Source organism: Pleurodeles waltl, chromosome 3_1 (assembly GCF_031143425.1).
Source record: "Pleurodeles waltl isolate 20211129_DDA chromosome 3_1, aPleWal1.hap1.20221129, whole genome shotgun sequence".
Lineage (NCBI taxonomy): Eukaryota > Metazoa > Chordata > Amphibia > Caudata > Salamandridae > Pleurodeles > Pleurodeles waltl.
Window position 1 is genome coordinate 209,147,863 of NC_090440.1, and position 14,840 is coordinate 209,162,702.

General features: G+C 45.7%; 1 protein-coding gene across 1 annotated transcript in view; it reads left to right on the forward strand.

The window, feature by feature from the left end:
- The window catches only part of SEMA7A (semaphorin 7A (JohnMiltonHagen blood group)), a 144,464-nt gene that overhangs the window by 110,490 nt on the left and 19,134 nt on the right, over nucleotides 1-14,840 (forward strand). The window lies entirely within an intron of this gene.

The following is a 14,840-nucleotide window of genomic DNA, read 5'->3' on the forward strand; positions in this document are numbered from 1 at the left end:
CCTGCGTATAGGGTGTTTCCGTAGTCTACGCGGCTCGTGACGAGGGCGTGGGTCACAGTTTTTCTGGTGTCGGCGGGGATCCAGCGGAAGATCTTTCGGAGCATGCGGAGTGTGAGGAAGCAAGAAGACGAGACGGCGTTGACTTGTTTGGTCATGGTGAGAAGGGGGTCCAGGATGAATCCCAGGTTGCGTGCGTGGTCTGAGGGGGTCGGTGCGGTGCCCAGGGCCGTGGGCCACCAGGAGTCGTCCCAGGCGGACGGGGTGTTTCAAATCAGTAAGAGCCCTAAAGTACAACATCAAAATAGCAATGCCAGGAAAAACAATTTTATTCTATGTAGTAAGTTCAGAAAATTCAATAGACTGTCTCTGGACATGCTACATGAAAGGAAGCACATGTTGGGTGTTGATTGATCTTTTTTTACTACTCTGCAACAGTATGGTGCCAACATATCATGGTCTTAACATGATCTGACAAATATGTAGCTTCCAAAATTACGTTTACAGAAATATCACCCATTGGAGTTACTATAGCAAATCTATGCACAATGGAGCAATATTTTTATAGCTGATATTTAGGACAGAATATTTATATCATATTGTATTTTCGGTACCAATATTCTGACAGACAACTAATACAAGTACACATGATAACATGAGCGAAAATCTAATTTCTTGAAACCCTTAAACTTCCTTGCAAATAAAAATACATCAAGGCTGATGAAACTGAATTAGATGACCGCATGGATAACTTTATTGTGTATTCTCTTGTGGTGAGAATGCCATGGTCTTACGGATAGGAGTAATATTGAAACAAGCATTTGCAATGCAATAGGTCTTGCGTTTGCTTGACTTAGAGCTATTTGCATTGTAAATTCATAACTGGACTTTTTTTACCACATAAATCGATCAACCACATCCATAACTCGTTCTTTTCCTGCCACATAATTCCAGTGGCCCTACATATAACTAAACCACTTCCATTTGCCTTCTTCCTCTGTCTGCAGCCAAAAATGAAAATGTTGCTATTTAGCATCCCAGTTTAAGTCTGCCATGCTAATTCCAATACAATACCACTTTCAGCACATCACCATCAGAGTTGCTGGCTGGCTAACACAATACCCAAAAAAAGACATAAGACAGCCACAGAGGAGTAACGAGAGTAAAAAACTAGAAGGGTCACCCAAAGATATCAAGAGTGTCCAAACATTTATAGACTAATGGAGTGTGAATGGTAGAGCCATAAGAAATGACTCTGATTAGGTAACAGTGTGAACAATGTGACCAGCACTTCAGTACTGCTGCTGGAGTTCTCACTGTTCTGTGCATGTAGAGGCGGTGGGAAGGCTGGGAATGTATTGTGTGTGGCACTGCAAGTGGCATGTAACTGGTTATATAATAGGGTGTCCAAGAACCCTGGCTGCTGGGATTGTGGGCATTCAAATGGAGGGAGGAATTAGCCTTCGGGATAAAGATCCGAAAAGTATGGATGTTGCATCGACTGGTGCGTGCAATTGCACCATTGTCATGAAGTGGTGGAAATGTGGGGTTGAGGGCTATAGGGACGGAGGAAGCATAGAGAAGCAACTTTCCTGCACCCTGCCTAGACCCTCCCAGGCCTAGTGCAAACATTCTACAGTGTTTATTTCCTCTCTGGGCGCTCTATATGGCATAAAAAGTGTGGTAGCTAATGGTCAGGGGGTGCCCTTCTCAATGGCCACGTGTGGCTGGAATGGAGTGGGAAGTATCCTGTAGTGAAGGAAGTGGCCCTGAGTGCAGGGTGCTTATAACATCAGATCTGGGGGCCCTGAACCCCCTGGGATTGTGGTGATGTGGGAATTTCATAGGATACTCACAGTTGCTTCCCTGCCCATATCAATGATATCAGGTTAGATTTCAGCCTCTTGAAAATTGGGTGGTTAGTGGTAGTGGAACATTTATGAATAAGTAGAGGAGTTTAGGGAGTATGACTATTTTAGCAATTGCAATGTGACCTGCTAGGGACAATGGCAGTCTGGACCATTTGCGTATTCGGTCTTCTAGCCAAGCAATGATATGGCCGCTATGGCGAGCTAAGTCAGATTCCCAAATATTTGATTGGGTCCGTCTGCCATTTTAAAGGATATTTACTATTAAAGGGTAAGGTGGATTCTGTGAGCGGGAATAAGATTGATTTTGGACCAGTTAATATGAATGCCGGAGTAACACACAAATCGTACCACCTCGCAAGTGAGAGGATTCAAATTTTCCCACGGATTGCATGCATATAGTGTAATTTTGTCTGCATACATCGATACCACAATGCCTCTTGAGCTAAAGCCGATGCCTCTGTTGCGTGGTGTTGTCGAAGTCTACCAGCCAGAGGTTCCATGGCAATGGCAAATAATATAGGCAATAATGGGCAGCTCTGATGTGCCACGGGTAATAGGGAAAAGGTCCAGTAGGAGCCCGTTCAGGTGGGCGCGAGCAGTAGGGAGAGTCTATAGGACCCATATTTGTTTTATAAAATTAGGGCTAAACCCAAGTCGCGCTAAGAGTGGAAATAGGTATGCCCATTCTAAGGAGTCAAATGCCTTGGTGGCGTCTAAGAGAGTGTACATTGCATGGACATGTGAGGCAAGATGATGTGTGACAGCAAATATGGTACAGAGATTATGTGATGTGAAGCGCACGGGGATGAAGCCTGATTGATCTGGTATTACAATCAGTGTTAGCAGGGGCAACAGGTGAATAGCGAGGACTTTGGCATAGATCTTATTACCAACATTGATGAGTGAGAGGGATTTATAGGAGTCACATTGATCTGCTGGCTTGCCTGGCTTACAGAGGGTTATAATTACTGCTTCCCGTAGTGTGGGAGGCAGCGAGTCCGAGGACAAAGAATCCCGGTACATCGCTAACAAATGTGAAACTAGCGGAGTGGCAAACTTTTTAAAGAAAGCATGGGAACTATTGAGTCCCAGCGCATTATCACATAGGAGGCCCTTAATCACCTAAAGTATCTCTTTTATTGTTATGGGAGTGTTGAGATAATCACTGTGTGGTGGATCCAGCCAGAGCAATTGTATGGTGTCGAAATAAGCAGTTACCTCAGACAGACATGGAGTCAGCCTACACGTGTAGAGGTGGTAGTAGAAGGACAGCATCCAGTCCAGTAGCTCTGCTGAGGTGGACACCAGGTGGGAGTTTGAGTCGAGGAGTTCTGTTATTTAGGTGGAACTGTGCCAGATTACCAAATAGCAAAGTAGGCGCTGGCCTATGTGCCCCACTCCTTTTAGGGGCCCTGGGATATTAATATTAATAATTGTTCATGTTTAGTTTTGTGTAATAGTATTGGTTAATTAAAATTGTTGGTTGATAAAATTAAAAAGGCATTAGGAGATCATTTGCGAGGGGGGCCCCAAAAATGCGACTGGGACCTCCACAGGGTTTAATCCGACACAGAGGTGGAAGCGTGAGGTTTTCACTACATTCCCACTAGGGTCCTACCAGGACAGTCACCCTTGCCCCACCTGCGGGCTCCGGCATCCTTGGATAAATAATTTGTCTCCAGGGCCGCCTCTTCATGATATTTGGATAGTTCGTCTCAGATACGGGCTAAGATGGAAAGATCTCCTGATTGGAAATATGTAGTTTCCAACCAGTGGTAGTCTGGTGAGGGGCTAATTATCCATCTTAACTAGACATGGACACATTTGAGAGGTAAAATCTAGTTTATTTCAAGCATGAAATCAATGTTAGAGGTGGACTCACTACCACAGTCACTCACTCTAGAGAATAAAATACACTTGATCAGGAAGCCGGAGCGGAAGATATTGTGGCATCTATGCGACCCCAGACTGAATGAATCTGAAAAAAGATCCAAGAAGTGGACCGTCTTAGCACCACTATTGCAGCACTGTGTTTGAATTGTACTGGGAGATCTGAGTGCTACACTACTGTTTGGTGGCATGCTAGTTTGGCTCAGGGGCTTTGGCCATTCGGTGATCATAGCTATAATTTTTCTGAGCTTCCGTAGCACAGCTTTGAAGGTCTGTTCAAGAGCCATCTGCATTGAACAAATTTTGCAAACTGAGAGCTTCTCTGGCTTATATATGAAGTAGCAGGGAGAAACAATGCTGTTGTTTCACCAAGAGTTCGAAGCTGGCCCTGTGGAGCCCTCTCCAAACATTCTTCTGAAACATTCGCTGCTGAGCTAGGCTTAGTTCCAGAAAACAATAAGAGCTTTATGTATATGTGTGTGCTACTAAGATATCTACCAAAAGATTTAAGGGTTCATACCACGAATCTCTGCTGTCCACCATCTCTTTTAGATAAAGGAGGAGGTAATGTTTCTGATGAAGTTTCCACCATCAGCTCTTTTCATCAGAAACACCCTTTTGAAAGGGCAATCCTTCTGTCCAGAACTACCATGTAAACTAAGGATGTCTGTTCCCAGGCAGAAGAAGACCTGAAATGCCCCCCAAGGGAAGTCAGAAAACTCCTAGACCTTTGGTGCATTGGCTATGTAATTCCTGAAGACTGACCTTTGTTTTGATTGCCTATTTTCAGAAATAACATAATTGATGAAAGGCGTGGAGGACCTGCTTCCACAAAACATTTTTCTCAAAAACACTAACTTCCATCATGTACACAGGAGCCTCCCCAACACCAGTCAAGACAGCTACTGGACCACCCATCCGTAAATCCCATCCCGCTAATAAAAGACCTATAAAGAGGGTCTGGCCCAGATTCCAGGTACAACAAAAAAGGGGGTATTATTTGCAGCCTCTTACAAATACTGTTACACTGAGGTGGAGTATTTACCAGGTTACACTGAGGTGGAGTATTTACTAGGTACAGTAAATTAATCCTATCCCGCGGTTTTAAGCAGGAATGAGGCACAGCATGTAGAAATCTGTATTTGCTACACCTTGTTCCACATGTTTTGCATTTTTCTGAGCATTTCTGACCAATACTTTTCACCAGGTTTTTGTGGCAAAATTTGTTGGGGGGGGGGGGTGGGAACTGCAGGAATTAGACTACTCAGAATTCCAATTTAGTGAAAACTGTTTGTGTAGTCATCACAGTTTATTCCCATATTTGGAATCGGAGCCTTGTCATTTTCCCAGCGTTTTCACTTGCACCCATATACCTCATGCTGCTCCACAGCCTTTCATGTAAATAGCCACACTACTGTTATCCAGTGGGGTGGGCGTGGGGGGTCTGCTTAAAAATTATTCACAAGATACAAAAGTCAAGCACGACACCCACTCAATTGAGTAGGAAGTTTTCTGCGTGAATATTGTACTCGAAAAATGCCCTTCTTTACAAAAATCTGGCGAAATTCCTGCTCGGTGTACTGGGCAGTCGTCAGGATGAAAACTGTACTTAAGGTATGTCCTGGGTATGAAAGTCATGTAAGATTTCTTTTTCTACTCGAGCAAGACTGTCACGTTCAAACATTATGTAAAAAGTAAGTATTAAAAAAATCGAAAATTATGAAAAATCCACACAAAAAAAAATATCGTCCACAAGATTATGCTTGTGTAAAAAAAACATGATCTGGCCTAGTTACGTGCGAGAAACCTCTAGACATTCTGCCTCCTACTATGCTTGATTTGCCCAGAGACCCTGGAGCCCAACCTCACATTAAATAGTCTCGACGGCTTCATTGTGTTAAATGGAATCTCGGAATGTTCATGTTTAGGGGCGTGGCTTGGTCAGTAATATTGTGGGGGAAGGTAAGCTTCAGATTCCCCAACAATCAGGCAGGCGCATATTGTTATAATACATTATATGACAAGCAGGGCGCACTAAAGGGGCTTAAGGGGCAGCGAAAGGTAGAGGGAAACAGATTGGTAGGGGTACTAAAGTGAGAGAAAGCATATTATGTTGTGAAATAACCAACTTTTTTGAAGTCTGTCTTAACAGGGAGAGGGAGAGAGTGTATGAGTTTTTGTCTTTGTAAAAATGTCTGGTGAAAAACTACAGACCCCTCACCATACCTGACTGAAAGCACCTGCACACAATTACTTATCAAAAAATATATTTATTTGTGGGGGTGAAACAGCCCAAACACCCCCTTCAAGCTAAGTCCCTGGTTATTATGTCTCTGGTAAGATATTTACTTTCGATCCACTGGTCCTCAAGTGCCACTCCTGTGCATTCTGGGACCTTGGTGGTCTCTGGAGAAAGCGCCTTCATGGGCTGTGAATCCACGGAGAAAGGAGCCAGCAGGGCATGAATGGTAACGGAAAATCCTGTTATCTTTTTTCAGTTCGTACTGCCGCCTTTTAAAACCGGCTTCCTTAGCTACTGATTAAAAGGTTTTGTTTGATCTTCAACTGCCGTTGGGCTTTGGAAGGTGGCAGCTGTTACCTGGAGTGCTCGACTCATTGCTTTACCCGTAACTACGCGCCTTTTCTACGGACTGATAGATAATACATTTAAGTAATTCAGCGGTCGGAGTGGGCGGGAACTGTTGGGAAATAAGTTACTCTACTTCTTTCAGGCCTGTGAGAAATTTTAATTGAGCATGTAAAATTCTAACGACTCACAAATTTTTAATATGCGAAACTCATGAAATTTTGCATGCTGCAACTGTTGAACTGTTTTGTGCTCTTGTGTAAGGGAGAAGTACCCAATACTGTAAAAGATATCTCTTACGAAAAGCATAAGTTCCTGGAATGTGGTGAAATTGTAAGCGCGTGAGGTTTCAAGCGTAAAGCCTGGAGATTTGGTTTCCCGGGTTTTCCTCATGAGCCCTAACACCATTCGTCTTTGTATCTAATCAGCCCGAAAGAGGAGAGCTAGCAGGTGTCTGGTATCCCAGCTCCAACCACCCACACAGAAAGCCTTGCAGCACTATTCATTATACTAACACAATCAGAACAAGATTCCAACTACCACCGCAAGGCAATTAAGAGACCTAGGGCCAGATGTACCTAGACCTGGACGCAAAATACTGCATTTCAGTTGCACAGTACTTACCACTACAATTCGTAATTTGGAAATGACGCCCCAAACACGCCCTTCGGGCCCAAAGAGTGAACAAACCACAAACTCGCTGTTAAGGGGTAAAAGGCCGCTTTAATAGAACAGGTCTGGCAATATAAACACCTTGGCATAAAGCCTTACAAAACTACATAACCTCACTAATACATAACTTTCCTCCTATCCCCTCCCCCTCCCTCTAAAGAACCCATTCAACCTACCCCTTATGCCTACCACCTTGACCTGACCTACCCCTTACCCATCCCTTCTAAAATTCCCCTTGCCTTGTGTAAATTCCCTGTCCACTGATTTTTATATCGATCCCTTTCCCCACCCGAAATGCTTCTTGCCCAGAAACCCCCCGCAGCCAGACCTGACTACCAGCGGCAAAAATAATAAAAACCACCCAAAACCCCCCATCCCTACCTACACATCTAATGCTTCATTAACCAAACAAACCCAGACCTGTCCTGTCAAAGCTGAAAAATTAATAAATGCTCAACCTACAACCTCACTAATTACAAAATCACCTTCAAACAAAAACTTCAAACAAAAAAGGAGGGTTTGAAAACAAAAAATCCCACCAAGAACAAAATTGTATGCCAGGGAGGGCGGGCGGGCACGAAGACAAACACGCCTACTGGGTGTGACGACGGCCAAAGAGGCCGCCCACACCCTGCCCCTGTCCTTTATCCTCCCACCAACAACCCGCCCCTTCCTGCACCAACCACCAATCCCCCAACTTGTCAGTGGCCTGTACCACTCAGGCCCGAAAAGCCCGGGGGGAGACCGGGCGAGCCCTCTGCTCCCCCCGAGCCCCCATTCCCAATCCCAAATTGGTATTTCGTCGCAAACCAAAATTGTGATTCGGTAACAAGTTACCAAATCACAATTTGGTGTTTGTACATTTAAACAAGCATTGGCAGAACCAACGGGTCTCGCCTATGCAAGAGCTATTGGCAGTGTTTTTTTTGCCATAATGTACTCCAGTGTGGCTGCTGTCCAGCATGGCTAAACGTTAGTGGCAGGGAGTGGCAGAGTGGAGTGGGGGAGTAGAGTGGATTTGTTGGAATGTCATAGAGTGGAGTAGGAGGACTAGAGTGTCTCAGAGCTAAATAGAGTTCTGTGCCATAGAGTGTTGTAGACTGGAATGGGATGGAATAGGGTGGAGTGGGTTTGAGTGGATTGAAGAAATGGGGTGTACTGGAATGGAGTAGAGTGGGATGGATTGGGGTAGAGTGAGGTGGATTGAGTGGGATGGGGTGGATTGGTGTGGGATGGCCTGGATTTGAGTGGGATTGATTGAAATGGAGTGAGGTGGATTGGGATGGATTTGAGTGGAGGGTTGGATTGGGGTGGGTGGTTTGGATTGGAGTGCTAGGGCTGGGGTGGGATGGGGTGGAATGGATTTAAATGGGGTGGATTAGATTGATTGGAGTGGGGTGGATTGGATTGGATTGGAGTTAGGTGGGCTTGTTGATTGAACAGAAGTGGGGTAGATAGAACTGGGATGGGGTGGAGTTTATTGGACTGGGATAGAGTGTGGTGGGTTGGAGTAGAGTGTGTTGAATTAGAGTATAGGGTGGGGTGGAATGGGGTGTACTTGTTAGGAATGGGGTGGATTAAAATGGATTGGGGTGTGGTGGGGTGCAGTTGGAGAGACTGGATAGCAGTGGAGTGGGGTTGGAGTGGGATGGATTGGAGAGGGGTGGATGGAATTGAGTGAGGTGGCCTGAACTGGGATAGAGAGGGGTTGCTTGGATTGGGGTGGGGTGGACTGGATTGGCCTGGTGTGGATTGATAGGGGTGAATTAGATTTGTGTGGGGTTGATTGGAGTAGGGTAGGCTTGATAATTGGACTGGAGTGTGGTACACTATACTGGGATAGGGTGGGTGGGTTGGATTGGGGTAGAGTGGCATGGATTGGAGTGGGGTGGATTAGAGTGTGGTGGATCAGATTGGGGTTGAAATGAGGTGGATTGCATTGAGGGCGCTGGATTAGGGTGGGGTGGATTAGAGTGGGGTGGTGTTGATTGGATTGAGTCTGGTGGATTGAATTGGGGTGGACTGGATAGGGGTTGGTAGATTGGCGTGGGGTGCATTGGTTTAGGGTTAGGTGGATTAGAGTGGAGTGGGTGGGTTGGATGGGGTGTGATGGGGTGAATTGAAGTGGAGTGGGGTGGATTGGTGGAGTGGATTGAACTGGAGTGGATTGTGGTGGATTGGAGTGGGCTGGGTTGGAGTGGGATGAATTGGATTGGGGTGGAAATGATTGGGGTGGACTGGATTGGAGTGGTGTAGTGTAGATTAAGGTGGTTTGGAGTGGGATGGATTGAACTGGAGTAGGGTGGCTTGGTGTGTAGTGGATTACAGTGGGGTGAATTAAAGATGATTGCATTACAATGGGATGGATTGGAGCGGAGTGGGTGGATTGGAGTGGCGTGGGTGGGTTGGATTGGATCGAAGTGGATTGGGTAGCAGAAGACTTGAATGGAGTGGGGTGGATTGGAGTGGCGTGGGTTGCACTGGAGTAGGGTGGGTTGGATTGGGGTGAGATGGATTAGAGTGGTTTGGATTGAAGTGAGGTGGATCGGCCTGGGGTGGGGTGGGTTGGACTGGAGTGAATTGGGGTGGGGTGGTTGGATTGGGGTGAGGTGTATTGGATTGTAGTGGGGTAGATTGAACTGGGCTGGATTGTAGTGGATTGGATTGGTGTGGGGTGTAGTGGTGTGGATTGGAGTGGGGGAATTGGGATGGAGGGGGTGGATTTGATTGGAGTGTGTCAAACTGGAGTTTTGGTTTAAAGTGGGGCAGATTGAAATGGATTAGAGTGGGGTGGTTTGGAGCGGGACATATTGTTTTGGATTGGAGTGGGGGAGACTAGAGGAGTAGGGCAGATTGTTTTGGATTGGAGTGGGGCAGATTGGAGTGGGACAGATTGTATTAGGATCAATTGGAGTGGGGTGGATTGGATTGTAGTGGGGTGGATTGCATTGGGTTGGTGTGATGTGGATTAGATGGGGTTGGTGAGGGTTGGACTGGATGGGAGCAGGGTGGATTAGAGTGGGGTGAATTGGGATGGATTTGGGTGGATTGGATTTGGGTGAGGTGGATTGGATTGGAGGGGGGTGTTTTAATTTGAATTGGAGCAGGGCAGATTGGAGTGGGGTGGATTGGAGGGGGGCAGATTGTTTTGGATTGCAGTGGACTGGATTGGAGTGGGACAGATTGTTTTGGATTGGAGTGGGGCAGATTACTTTGGATCAAAGTGGGGCAGATTGTATTGGGGCAGATTGCTTTGGATTAAAGTGGGGCAGATTGGAGTGAGGCAGATTGGAGTGGGGCAGACTGTTTTGAATTGGAGTGGGGCAGATGTTTTTGGATTGGAATGGGGGAGACTAGAGTAGGGCAGATTGTTTTGGATTGGAGTGGGACAGATTGTATTAGGATCAATTGGAGTGGGGTGGATTGGATTGTAGTGGGGTGGATTGGATTGGGTTGGTGTGAGGTGGATTAGATGGGGTTGGTGAGGGGTAGACTGGATGGGAGTAGGGTAGATTAGAGTGGGGTGAATTGGGATGGATTGGGGTGGATTGGATTTCGGTGAGGTGGATTGGATTGGAGGGGGGTGACTTAATTTGGATTGGAGCGGGGCAGATTGGAGTGGGGTGGATTGAAGTGGGACAGATTGTTTTGGATTGAATTGGGGCAGGCTGAAGTGGGGCGGATTGGAGGGGGGCAGATTGTTTTGGATTGGAGTGGACTGGATTGGAGTGGGACAGATTGTTTTGGATTGGAGTGGGGCAGATCACTTTGGATTAAAGTGGGGCAGATTGTATTGTGGCAGATTGCTTTGGATTAAAGTGGGGCAGATTGGAGTGGGGCAGACTGTTTTGAATTGGAGTGGGGCAGATGTTTTTGGATTGCACTGGGGCAGACTGGAGTGGGGCAGATTGTTTTGTATTGGAATGCAGCAGATTGCAGTGTGTAGACTTGAGTGTGGGAGATTGTTCTGAATTGGAGTGGGGCATATCTTGGAGTGGGGCATATTATTTTGGATTGGAGTGGGGCAGACTATTTTGGACTGGAGTGGGGCAGATTGTTTTGGAGTGTTGTAGAATGTGTTGGATTGGAGTGGGGAGAACTGGAGTGGGGAAGATTAGATTGGGGTGGGATGAGAAGATTGGAGTGGGGTTGGTTGGAGTGGATTGGGGTGCAGTGGATTGGTGTGGAGTGAGGTGGGGTGGATTGGGGTGGATTTTAGAGCAGATTGGAGTGGGGTGGATTCAGGTCTACTGCATAATTATGTGTTAAAGCATAATTTCAGGAATTACAAACAATAAAGAAACAATGTCGCTTTGCAATATTTAGAATAAGAAAATTGTCATCTTTTGAGGACAGCACCCACGAGAAAAAGCAAAGGAAAGATAAGTGCAAAGTGAGAAAGGCAACTTGGCAAAATAAAAGAAAGTTAGCTATAACAAATAAAAAAAATTCCAGTTTTTCTTGCTTGACATATTTTTGATAGTCACACACCTTCTGTTTGCAGGGCTCTAGAAGTTAAAAAATAACAGAACAGTACCTCAATCACGTTGGGAGCAGCAGACGGGCACTGATTAAGTTGACTCGATCAGTGCTTGGCCCCTGCTTCACACAGAGGAAAGGAACTGATGCCATGGCATCAGTTACCAATTATGAGGCTGTAAAGCAGACTGTCACGCAAGCCAGCAGATGAAAAGCGAAAGACGGGCTCCAAGCCTTTTACTGTATACAACAAAGTCTTGCAAGCGAGATGCATGCGCTAGCACATGCACTTGCAGGCTCAACACTAAAAAGCATTTTTTCAGTCATAAACGGTCCGATTCTGTGATTCAGGCCATTCGCGACCTCAAAAATGCTTTGTACAACTAGCCCCTATTCATTATTTTTTCACTTTTATTTTGTACCGATGTGTTTAAGAAGGTGCAGTTGCTGTCTCGCCACACCAGTTAGAGATTAACCCCAATTTTCTATTGTGAGATAAGGAAAGGCAATAATTCAGTTATGCACACACTGTAGTCAATATATTAGGGGGGTGTAAGCATGAGGTTTCCCAACAAGTAACTGGTTGTATCCAGCTAAAAAGGATAGAAACAACAGATGGGAGGGACATTGGCTGGGTTTGGAATGGGCAAGTTTGGAGGTATTTGTCTGAAGTTATTTGGAAACATAAGTAATATAATCTTGATAGCAATAATACCTAGAGCCATAAAATGAAGAACAACATTTTGTATGGGGGTACCCAAGCACATGACATACAGCCCACCTTTAGACCAATTATGTACTAGATGCGACTAAACAATATTATAAGTAAAGCCCCTGAGTGCAGTGTTTACAAAGCGCCACAATGCTGCATTCATTTGATATGCTTTAGGGTGTATGCACATGAGACATGGCACTGTACATTTCAACACTGTATTGTTTGTGTGGCTTGGGTCACTGCATGTTTTAAAATAGGTCCCAGTTTAAGTGCCCAATGCCGAGCAATTGAACAGTGCATTTATGAAATCCAGATGTGTGTTTGGGACAAACATTTTATAAGCAGAAAAGATATCTAACTTCTGAGACCCTCACCTGCTGCTTCCATCCCCTGTACAAAATGTAGACATTAAGTTGGGAATTCAGTCTTATCTGATATTAATCACAAAAGTGTTTTCAGACTGGGCAGAAGGCTTGTCTCTTGCCTGATCTCAAGCTGCTTTTGAAGCATACAAAAAAGTGGTGGATAGAATGCTTGATTTAATCTCAGCCCAGTAATTTCTCAGGGCCCAGACATGGGTCTTGTGCCCTCTGTGCCTGGGTGATAAGCCCTAATAAGGGCAAAATCAGTCCTCGGTTGCTTGTGTTCCAGTTTAAGGAGGACCTGGCTTTGCAGTCCAGCTGGACTGTTCCAAATGGAGAAGAGTCAACATTGATTTGCTTATGGCTGGGTCCAAAGTGAGGTGTCGTGGTGTGCAGAATAATGATGGACTGTGATGTGTCCCTGAGTAATTACTAGCGGCTGAGATTAATTCAAGCATTTCATCCATCACTTTTTTTGTACACTTCAATCTGCTTTTGTGCAGGCCATCTCCGTGCTCTGATTGTAGGCCAGCCACTCAACACAGGGCCCCAGTGAGTCAGTCTGGTTGTGAGATATGATGTCCATTCGATTTGAGTTCATCGTCTTAGCACTTTAGGGCAGGGAGTCCGAGGAGAGCAGGCTTAACACCATCCCATACCTGGCATCAACGGGTTGTGCAGATGGTGGCTAGCAAGAGCAGGTGTATTAGTATCCCAAGACCAGCAATGGTGTAGGGATGATGGTATGAGGGCATCTAAGACCAAGCACAAGAATAGTAGTAACAAAGCTGAGGGATGCAGCATGAACATTCAGAGACTAAATGAGGAATGTGCATCATAGTTTCTGTAAACAACAGGGAAGGCAGCTGTTTACTTAGTAGTGTGCTACTACACGACACATCCAAAATGTATGCAATAATTCAGGAAAGTTTAACATTTCCTGCTGTGGTAACTGGTGATGTTTGAAATGGTGAGAGTAATTGCTGCTCTGATTTGTGGCGATTGAGACAGAGTTCTTCAAGGAAGAAACTACCGATGTTAAAAAACAGCCATAGTAAAATAGTCAAGTTCAAAGCTGCATTGCCACATAACCTTGCCAGAAAGTTGTAGGCACTCAGTAGTCTAACGTGAAATGTTCCAGTGCTTTCAGAACGATTTTAAAGAAACATATGCAGCCAAGAAACAAGTATTCTGTGAAATTCAAATACAAACTGCTACTTTGATTCTTATATTTGCTGGGTGATAGCAAAACAAGTGTTTGCTTTAGATTAATATACCAGATCAGTGACACTCTCTCAGGCACTTCTTTAGTTGAAGTTCTCAGGTAAGCTGGCGCTGTGGCAACAGGCGGGCCCCTACGTGGCCAGTCCTCAGCAACTTGGACTCCGACGTGGCAACCAATGCCACTGCTGCATGAGTGTCTGGTCCAGGTGGCACACACAGTGGTCTCACTCTGTGGGCTCAGCTGCTGAAGAACAGCAGAAGCCGCATGGTTTGGCACATCATGACTGACTGCAGCGGTCTGCTGGCAGTGCCGGCGCCACAGCCCCTTGGGCTGGGGTCAGGTCCCTGTATGAATACCGGAGTGGCATGCGATCAGTGAGCAGCTGCTCTAATGGTACACTGACTCTCTGACTAAGGGTTGACAGCAACTTGGACACTTGAGTCAGTCAGCTTTCAGTGGGCTTAGGTCACGTGGCGGGATGGATCCATACCACCCCCCTTGGTGAGCTGAGTAGCTGAGAGCTTTACCCCTCTGCCATCATATTTGCCCAGCACTGCAGATTTACCAGGTTGATGATGGTGAGTTAGCAGCCTGGTGCTGCCTAGGCCAGGTGGGTCTGGCTCACGACAGCTAATCAGCAGCCGCCAGCGCTTGTGGGGCCAGATGAGCCTCAGAGGTTGGATACGGCCCGCCAGCGTCCACCATGGGGTCATTATACCGGCGTCAACGCAGTGGTACGAGCGGCTTGCTCAGCTGCACTACCATTACCCTCACTGAGTTGAGCCGCCTGATTATTTTATTTATTTATTTATTTAATGCGTTTTTATATAGCGCAGACTTTACCCGAAGGTGTCAGAGCGCTTCACAATAGGCAAAGTAAAGATACAAGAGGAGAAGAATTACAAGTGAGCCTGTTACAAAAACAAACGTTACATTACATGAGGCAATAGTGATAATTGTGCAAGTATCAAGAGCAAAAAAATACACGAGGTAGCAAACGATACGTTACGAAAGGAAAAAGTGACGTGTGCAGGTTACAAGA